General features: G+C 40.8%; 1 long non-coding RNA gene across 1 annotated transcript in view; it reads left to right on the top strand.

Annotated features, from left to right (window-relative positions):
- Positions 1-5731: 5731 nt before the first annotated feature.
- LOC122455871 overlaps positions 5732-10010 on the top strand; it is a 59083-nt gene continuing 54804 nt past the window's right edge. Inside the window, exon 1 of the long non-coding RNA XR_006274374.1 lies at positions 5732-6180. This is a non-coding gene — a long non-coding RNA (uncharacterized LOC122455871). The remainder of the gene's footprint in view (positions 6181-10010) is intronic.

The raw sequence follows: 10010 nt of genomic DNA, 5'->3' as shown, positions 1-10010 counted from the left end.
GCTCAGGCAGATTTATTGGGAATTGCTGGGTATTAAGCCCTTTGAAAAATCTGCCCCACAAGGCCATCCTGCAGTTCTTCTGTGGGCCCCTCAGATTCCTTGCTGCACTATCTACAGCCATGCTTTTCAGGGGCATAGTGACCCACATGCCTAGCCTCCTTTTCAATGCACGTCATTCTCCTCATATCCTTTTTCCGCAGTAAAAAGACTAATGGGCTCACTGTATCTGCCTCCAGGTCTGGGTCCTTCAGCCCACACAGTTACGACTTGGCATGACTTATAAACTGCACAACTAACTGACTGTATTGACTCAATTCTTTATAATTCTTACACTTATTAGAAAACTACAAAAACTGAGATGTAATACCCTCACCTATGATGCTGCTTAAGTGGTAGCAAATGATGCCTCTTAAAATAAAGAAATACAAAAGTACCAAAATAAAAATGGACTGAATACCAAGCGTATCATTTTGAAAAAATGTAGACTTGAATAGGATATTTTGGAGCTCATATTGTGTTCTAAAACAAAGAACCTCAGTGATACAAAATAGTGAAGCAAAAATATATAAACAGAAACAATTTTAATTTTAATATGGTTTCAAACGTTTTTGCTACATTCATTACAGTGAGTGTGTTCCCCCCATCCCCACCTTAGCTTTTAATATGGGAGTATTAAAGAAACATAATCATGGCTTGTTACTCACAAAGGAAGAAGAGAAAGGAAGAATACATACCTAATTTTGATTGTGTTAGATGAAATAGACAGAAACCCTGATTAGCGTGGGAGGAATGAATTATTAAATCTATCCACATTCTCTATTTTTTAAATCTCTGGTATTCAATTATACATCAGTAAATGTTATCATGCAATCATTGGCAAGGCACTAATTAGTATTTATGAACTGATGCTTTTTATGTCTGACCTTTTGATAATTTCCATATGTGGAGCTGGTCTTTTGCTATATATGTGATTCAGAAGAACTCATTTTCTTCTAGTTTTGAATTTCTGACATTTTGTTAAAATATAGTGTTGACTTGTAATCAACGATTATTTTCTCTAACAGAAACTGAAGCTGCAGTGCTGCAGAAGGTACCTCCATTCACTGTTACACTAAGAGAAAGCAATGCTTAATGTAAAATAGTGAACCATATGGAAATGTGTGCTCACTGAAAAATACCATAAAGCACAACAGATAAAGCCTCTTAAAACCAAGCCAGTTCTCTAGATCAGGGTTTCTCAGCCTGTGAGTCTGGACCTAAAATTGGGTCACCAGAATGTTTCAAAAGATCGTGTGGCAGCTCCTGTGACTCCTGTCACAGGGGCTGGCTGGGCTTACCTCCCTGCTCCAGGCACTGCAAACCCTGGGGTCCCAGCACCACTCAGGTTTGTCTCAGCTGTCATGATGATGGGAGTCGAGATGTGCCACTCACTCAAATTTGGCCTTGCACCCCATGAGACAGGTCACAACTCTACTCACACAAATTTGGTCCAGTCAGGGGGGCGGGGACAAATCCGAACAGTGCTGCAACCCCAGAGGTTCCGTTGCTGAAGCCCAGGCAACCCCACAGGATAGGAGCTACAGGAGATGCCACCCTTGGGTGAGTGCCAGGCAGGACCCACCCCCCCCCCGGGGGCAGGATCTGACCAAAACCATCCCAGGGCCTTCACCCACAAACTATTTACTGGGTCACGACAGGCCATAAACATTTACAAATTGATCCTGAGCCCCAAAAGGTTGAGAACCACTGCTCTAGAAGCTTAAATATGGATTTAGATACCTAAATGTAACCCCTCATTTATGACCATTTGGGCCATTGTTATTTTTTAAATTGTTTACAAATCTCTCATAAGCTCAAGCACAGGACAAGTTGCTGGGTGGTAGACTTCCTGAAGTATGGCCAACTATGACTGTCACTCTGAACATGGAAGAAAAGCCAATTTTTAGTTATAAAAAGATCAATTTCTCAGATTGTCCTCTTCCCAAATACCTATTTTATAAATCAAGTAGGCAGGAATTGGGCTGTTCAAGGATGTCATTTATATATATCAGGGATCGGCAACCTTTGGCACGTGGCCCGTCAGGGAAATCCACTGGCAGTTTGTTTACCTGCAGCGTTGTAGGTTCGGCCACTCGCAGCTCCCACTGGCCACAGTTTGCCGTTCCAGGCCAATGGGAGCTGCGGGAAGTGGCGACCAGCAGATCCCTCGGCCCACGCCGCTTCTCGCAGCCCCCCACTGGCCTGGAATGGCAAACCGCGGCCAGTGGGAGCTGCAAGTGGCTGAACCTGCGGATGCTGCAGGTAAACAAACCGTCCCGGCCCACCAACGGATTTCCCTGATGGGCTGCATGCCAAAGGTATCCAATCCCTGATATACATGCATGTATTGAACTGATTGCTGTGGTTGTGAAAATTGCTGATTGACATCCTTCCTGAATGAAGTGCTCTACTTACTCATAGACAAGAGATGAGAGCACTACCAGTACAAGCTTCTCCATATCCTGCCAGTGTGCCTCATTTCTGATTCAGAACAGTCATTTCTGGGGACAAGAGCAGAGTTCAGTCTCTATATGTATTCATTCTTTGACCTCTTTACAGAGAATGCAAAAAAGGTAGTTATGATTGTGTGGTGTGATTTTGCCCACTAAGACATGGAACTAGACTACTAACTCATATTTTGCACACCATTAAACAACATCAGAAGGTTATAACTTTCAATCCCTACATACTTGGGTAGGATCTGAACACAAGATTTGTAGAAAAAAAGTCTCTATAGTCCATTTTCAATATATTAGTAATGGCCCCACTCCAGATGTAGTCAATAGATATTTGCTTTCAATTTCAACTAAAGCTTAATTGATTAATTATAATTAAAATAGTGATATTACTGAATTAAAACTATCTTTCTGATATTACACACAAACACAGGAAAGTGTAAGAGAGTTTATAGAGCTATACATGAAAAATATAGTTTACAGTATTTGGTTCTAGTACCATAGATACAATCCAACTCTGGCCGCCTGACTTATGAAAGGTTGTCCCACTGACTTCATTTGCTGGAGCAGGATTTGGTCCTGTATATTTTGTGTTAAAAGAGGATGGCATCATTATTATGCACTTTTATTCTGTCCAGAGAGGTCGGGGACAAATAATGACTTCTGGTAAATTAAGTTAAATATTAAATTTATATCTGAACATCTCAATAAGCTCACAGGAGGTATGGGAATCTTAACAAAACTCAATAGAATGAGCCATATAAACTTCAAGATACCTGCTGGGAGTGTGATAACAAATGAATGCTAACTCACTTAATGTACAATTGCTCTAAAGTTGACCCTAAAGTAGAATTAGGACTCAATCCACATCTTGCAAGGTGCTGACTGCTCTTATCTATCACTGACCTTTAATTCACAAAAAGAAAAGGAGTACTTGTGGCACCTTAGAGACTAACAAATTTATTAGAGCATAAGCTTTCGTGAGCTACAGCTCACTTTGTAGCTGTAGCTCACGAAAGCTTATGCTCTAATAAAAGCTTATGCTCTAATAAATTTGTTAGTCTCTAAGGTGCCACAAGTACTCCTTTTCTTTTTGTGAATACAGACTAACACGGCTGCTACTCTGAAACCTTTAATTCACATTTCATCTTGAGATCTGCTAATAGTATTTGAGGGATCTCCACTCCTTGCAGGATCAGGCCCATCATGTAGCATTGAAACAGGATCTCAAAATGGAATTTGAATTAGCTATACTTTTGGCTTTTATTGTTATGGCAGGAAAATAAGCTATTGTTTTCTAATGATCTGAATCCAAGTCAACTGGGGCCCCAAAAAAGGGTAGTTTCTGAAAACTACCAATCTAAGAACAAGTTTGTCATGTTCAGGTTAAAATTTTCTGATAAAACCTCAGGCCTGATTTTCATTTACACTAAGCTTCTTTAAACCATTCTGGGAGTGTAAAGTGACCTTAAAGTAGACATAAATTACATGTCTACTGATATTAAGGAACTTTTACACTGCTGGGGTTTTGTAGGAGAGAGGTTTAAATGAGAATCAGGCCCGTTATGTTTTGAGTTATCAGTGGCAAAGAGAAGCTCATTAATCTGTAGTCCATGTGTCTTCATAATAAACTAATGAGACTGTATGAAAGCTAAAAATAGAAAAGCATTTTGCTTGATAGTACATAGAGCAGAACACTACAAAATAATACCTTCACTTACTGCCCTAGAAGTGCTGATATTCAACTAAGCTTTATCTGGAAGCAAACTACTAAATGTGCAAATATCCCCTTTATATTTCAAAGACTAGAGCCAGATTATTGTAGTTTGTATAATCTTATAGCTCGCCACAGTGCTGATTAAAGATTTTAATGAAGATCTTACTGGGAAGATTTGTGATTTATCTCCTTACATTGATTGAACCTGGTCAAACAGGTTTTCATGCCTTGACAACAACCTTTTGATGCATTTAAATACCTGCTTTAGACAATGAGAGAGGCATGTTAGTGGGAAATTGTGGTATCTCGTGGATGTGCATAGTAAATATGAAATATTCCATTATTCTGGGAGGTAAATTAAAATGAGGTGAATTTATTTTAATAAAGGTATCCTGGGAATTATTTTCATTCTAAATTACAATTTAGAGGGAGTTTCACCAGACTGTGAATAGCTTTAAGAAATCATAGACTTGCTTTATACGTAACTTTGAATCTGCTTTGAAGACTAGGAATTAAATATTCGGGATCCCTTTCTTTTTGGAGTCAATATTATTATAATGATTGTTTTTGTCTCTTTTACTCCTTAAAAATGCTGCTGATGTATTCAAATAGAAGTCCAGTGAGAGCTTAAGGTGCTTCTAAGACTGATTGTAAATGCAGTAACACTTCTTTGAACAGTAAAATAAATAAGGATTCCAAGTTTGTTTACTTGAATAAAATTGAAGTATGTGAGATTCAAAATAGCCAGGGTTAAAACTGGAAACTTCAACTCTCCAAGGGAAAAAACAACAACATTCTCATGTTCTTTCAGATAAGACTGTACAGTTTGGATTGCCAATTTATGTTGCATTAGTGAAAACTTATTTTTCAGTGAGGAAAAAAACACACACATGGTGATTCATTAAGAAGGCAGTGAAAATAATAGTCCCTTTAGAAGAGATTTTGTTTTGGTTTGTTAAAAAAAACCCCAAACCTATACTTTATGGACAAATGACTTATCTTTGATTTTGATAAATTATTGAAATGTAGTATTCTGCCTTAAATTAGAAGATTCAAATATTTCTACTACTTGCAACCTGAATTCAGTGAACCAAGATTGTTTCTTAGGTGGCAAAGTGTCTTTTGGCATTTGTAGTCAAGGGATAGATAAGGGAATTTTGGTCAGACAATTTATTTGCTTTCCACAGAGAAAGCGTGATCTTCCTTGAAACAACTTTTTCACTTCTCTTCAGTTGAAACTTTATATTGGTGCTTGCATCAACTTTTGATCTGGTGAGGGATTCAAGTTGGGAGAACTACCTGAGATATGTTTCTAGCTACACTTGTAAATATTTATTCATGCAACTCCCTGTGATGGGGTTAAGATGGCCAGGTAGGCCTATTAACTCCACAGGCTGCACCTGGAGGGAGAGCCAGGGAGCAGGAACTGATTGCAAGCAGGCTTAGCTGTGCAGGAACAGGTGGAACCTATAAAGCTAGGAAGCTGGCAACCAACCAATGACTGCTGCTGGGAAAAGGCAGTTGCTCCCTGGGAGCAGGGTTTGGAGCGGGTATACCCAGAGCAAGGAAGGGAACCAGGAGTTGTAGAAAGCAGTCCAGGGAAGGAATAGCGATGGCTGAGAGAGGAAAGCCCAGAACTGCTGGGTGCAGGATCCTCGGATTGGAACTTAGAGTAATGGGTGGGCCTGGGTTGCCTGTCTGCCACTGAGGGAATAGTATATAGACCAACTGTGCAGGGAATTAGAAGAATGCCTGGGTCATTGTGGGAGTTGTGGAGAATTTGAAGGACTTGTATCCTGGAAGGGGGAAAATGCTGATTGACCTAGCTGGAGAGCTGGGTCATGAAGAAGACACTGGTTCCTGGACAAAAGAGGAGCTGAAGATCTATGATAGCATGTGATCATGGGAAGGCATGTTTACCTGGAGAGCTAATCCCCGGAGTGACCAGGAGGAGGTGCCAGACAAGCGGTGAGTGGTGCACCCAGGAAAACTCCCATTAGCTTTAATAGGAGTTGTATGACTAAATCCAGTATATGTACAGATTTTAAAAAAATGCCTGTATGTATGCATTCAACATCCCTAGACACTCTCAGGTTCAATTTCTTGTCACCTGAGTGCATTACAAATTCTTCATTTTTTTTAACTTGCAGTTATGGTGTAATGCTACTAATGTGCTTAGTCCAAATCCCAACTTCAGTGGGGATTGGACTGAGATCTCCATCTTTAATCAGGCAAGACTCCAGTTGAAGTCTATACTCTTTTGACTAACAAAGGACTAAGTAAGACCAAATAGATGTAGAAAGAGATTTAAAGGTGCCCCTCGTTAATAATGCCTGGAAGATCATACTCTTTCAAATACAACTGAAATGGATTCATACATCATTCCTTTGATTTTTTCAGAAGTTTAGAAATTGCAGTGTCCCACTCAGAAGAAGTGATTTTAATAAACAAATGTGGTATGAAATTGCTCAGGGACAACTTCTTCTTTCTGGGATAAAATACACTTGAAAGGACCCTTTACCCAGGAACAAAACCACCAAAAATATGGTGCATGTGCAGTATTTTCCTGGTGTGCCTCTGAGATTTTTGTGGTGATATTAAAACAATAGGTTTCCACTTCAAATCCACCTTCTGTAAATTCTTGCAGCAAAATCTTAATGTCACAAAGTCAACATGGTGACCTCATTGTTGGCTCAAATAGGAGGCGAGAGTGGAATGTGAAGGGAATCATTTGACCCAACGTGTGTCCTGCTAAGCACATATATTGTCCAGTAGTGAGAGCGCTCAAGGAATCTTCCCCCCCTTGCACAGTGGTAGTTCTTGTACTCGGCTAGCAAAAGGACACAGCAAGGTTAATGCCTAGAGTAATATATAGCCACCACAAAATGTGAGGGAATCCCTGAGGACATGGCTTCACACCTCGCCTTTTGGGCAGCAGAACTGAGAGAGGAGGTAGCCTGCATGCTGGAAATGGTGCTCTATTAAATATAAAAAGTAAGATTTAAGTGGTTCCAAGTACTAACAGATAGAACAAAGTAAATTGCCAAGCAAAATAAAACAAAAACATGCAAGTCTAAGCCTAATACAGTAGGTAACTAAATGCAGGTAAATCTTACCCTCAGAGATGATGTTAGGCTGGCACACATACTCTCTTGAGCTCCTGGAGGCATTGGGCTCTTGCCTGAGTTACTCGCTAGATGCCAGTGTTGTAGGTTCATTGGCACCTCCTCCCTTTACCTTCATCCAATCAGACTCATCCATCTTTTTTTTTTCATGGTTTTCATCGTTTTAACTGCATAGGTGGTTATTTTTAATTGGAGACCACAAACAGCAGTCATCCATGAAAACACAGATAGCAATCAAGAAGATTAAAATTGGGTACATTAATTAACATTTTGGCAGTTTCCCCAATCACCTTAATGTGAAGCTGCAGTGCTATGTTTTTCCACTATGTGGTGCTGTGTGAGGCTATAAATCTGCTACTTTCTTCTGGTGTCTCACATGATCTATATACATAGAGTCCCATCAACAAAACAGCTGTAGGCTGATCTAGAGGAAACCTAGTACAGTATCTTTAAAAAAAAAAAAAAAAAAAAAGCTTCCCTGAGGTAAGTGTGCCTAGATCTCTTCATCCCTTTATCCTGTAATGAAGTCTGTGCCGGTGGGTCCCTGCACTTGTATGGACTGGAGTTCAGGGCTGGTTTAAGGCTTTATAATATAAATGATAAGAGAGAGAAACCCAGCTCTGCATTTATATCCTTCTGAGCCTTTCCCTCATTAAAGGTATCAAAGGAAGGCTTTAATACAGTGAAGATGCTTCTTTTGGATTAGCTGTTTTGCTAGCCCTTCATTTTTGGGCTTTCGCAGCTTCTGCAGTAGATTGCTCCTTCACATAGAGTTAAAGCCACAAAGATATTTAGTTGCCCAAGTTCCTTTTTTAGGCACCACTGAGATCCACACCCCAGTGCATAAGTTTGTTTTCCTCTGGGCATGTGTACTGAAGCCTCCTTCTAGGCAGCCAGGTGCCTGCCTCCTGGAGCAGGGGAGATTTGAACTGGGGGTCTCCCTCAGTAGTCTATCCACTAGACTAAAGGTTATTGGGGTGCTCCTCTTCCTCTTCAGGCTGGTTTTTGGGGAGTGGGGGGTTCACATGCAGCTTAGGCAGCTGAGTACCTTTGTGGATCACTAGCAAAGCTAGCCATCTCTATGCAACCTGGGCTTAGTGCCTATCTTTGAGAGGGGATGGGGGTTAGCATCTTCCATTGTTTAGCTTAAGAAGCTCCCCATTTAGCATGCTGGCTTTCTGGCTGTCAGTGTAAGACACCTATCTGTCTCCATTTATTGTATAGGCTCCTCACGCAGGCTTTGTGGATCACTGTTGTTCATGTCACTTTTCTAGGCACCTTAAAGTTAGTTGTTGCAACACTGATTGTCACAATGCCTAAGCCCCTTCATGGTCCACCCTTAGTGTTGGCCACTGAGAAGTACTAGGGATGCATGGGGGAGGAGACTGCAATTAATACTTTGTCAATAAAAGTTTCCCGAAGTGCTGCAAGCTTCCAGGAAACCCCTGTGTCCTTTTCATAGATGCATGGCCTTCTGTAGCATCCTCATGGAGGAGGAAAGAATACTGATGCAATAGCTTTGGAATATGTTCCCTATGGGGTTCAGAGCCTGGAAATGACTGTCCGCAAAACATGAGGGCAGATCTGCCTGTATGATGATGTGGGGATATTTTCAAATTGACTTTGTCATTGACACATTGGAAATGGCTCTCGTTCACTCTGTCCTTGTTATATCCCTTTTCATTATGCTGCACCCCAGGTGTGTGGCATCTTCTATGGATAGGCAAAGAGGGGATTATTCTTTCATAGTCTGCAGGAGCTAAAGCTAAGTTTGAGAGTTTTCATGAACTGGATTTGACCTCTGCAGCAAATGAGCTGTAGAAGTCCTTGAAACTCCCAAGACCAGGCATACAGAAAACATATTTTTCTAATCTAGAAGCCTTCAACAATTGTTTCTGTAAGGGCAAAAAGACCTTCAGCATCAACACTACTCCATCTTGACTTTTATTATGTCTTAATAGTTTTAGATGAATAGAGACACATTCGTCACACACAGCATTATTATTCTCTCCCTGTGTGTAATTATAGTGGGAAATATTGGATAAAGAAAAAAGCATTTAGAAAATATGCATGTGAGCATCAGCTGAGAATGCCACTGGTGAGTTAATTACTGTGGCAGGGCTGGCTCAATGCCATTAAGCACAACTCACATGTACGTGCCTGGAAAACATCTGTGCAATAATGGGCAGTGGAGGCCAGGAGGGTGTGAAGAGTCTATTTTGTGCCACAGGATGTATTTTCGTTGTATCCTTTTAGGAGAATATTAGCATTAAGTTATAGAAGTCAATGCCTCTGCTGTGGCTTTGCATCCATGCATTTCTGTTCACATACATACAGTTGCCTCTGAAAACTTAAAGGTGGTAGGCTGAAAATAGGGAAGGGGTTGGGATTGCTGGACTTTATTATTGCTGTGTGCACTCTTAGTTGCTTGTACTGGGCCAACTTCTAAAAGACACCATTCTTGTTTAATTAACCCTTCTGTTGGGGTTTCAAAGGAATTGTCAAACTGGACACCTGCATCTTCCTGACTCCAGCCATGCCACATGGGCACCTGTCTATGATCTGTGACAGGTTGCTGACTGCCCCTTTTCTCCCCATAAATGCCCTTCAGGCTTTACTGACTGAGCACTCCTTCCAGCATCTCCACAAGGCAGTATGTGCCAGCTGGGATAT

This window comes from Dermochelys coriacea, chromosome 9 (genome assembly GCF_009764565.3).
Source record: "Dermochelys coriacea isolate rDerCor1 chromosome 9, rDerCor1.pri.v4, whole genome shotgun sequence".
Taxonomy (NCBI): Eukaryota; Metazoa; Chordata; order Testudines; family Dermochelyidae; genus Dermochelys; species Dermochelys coriacea.
The sequence above is the reverse complement of the archived record's forward strand: the minus strand, read 5'-3'. Positions and strand labels throughout refer to the sequence as shown.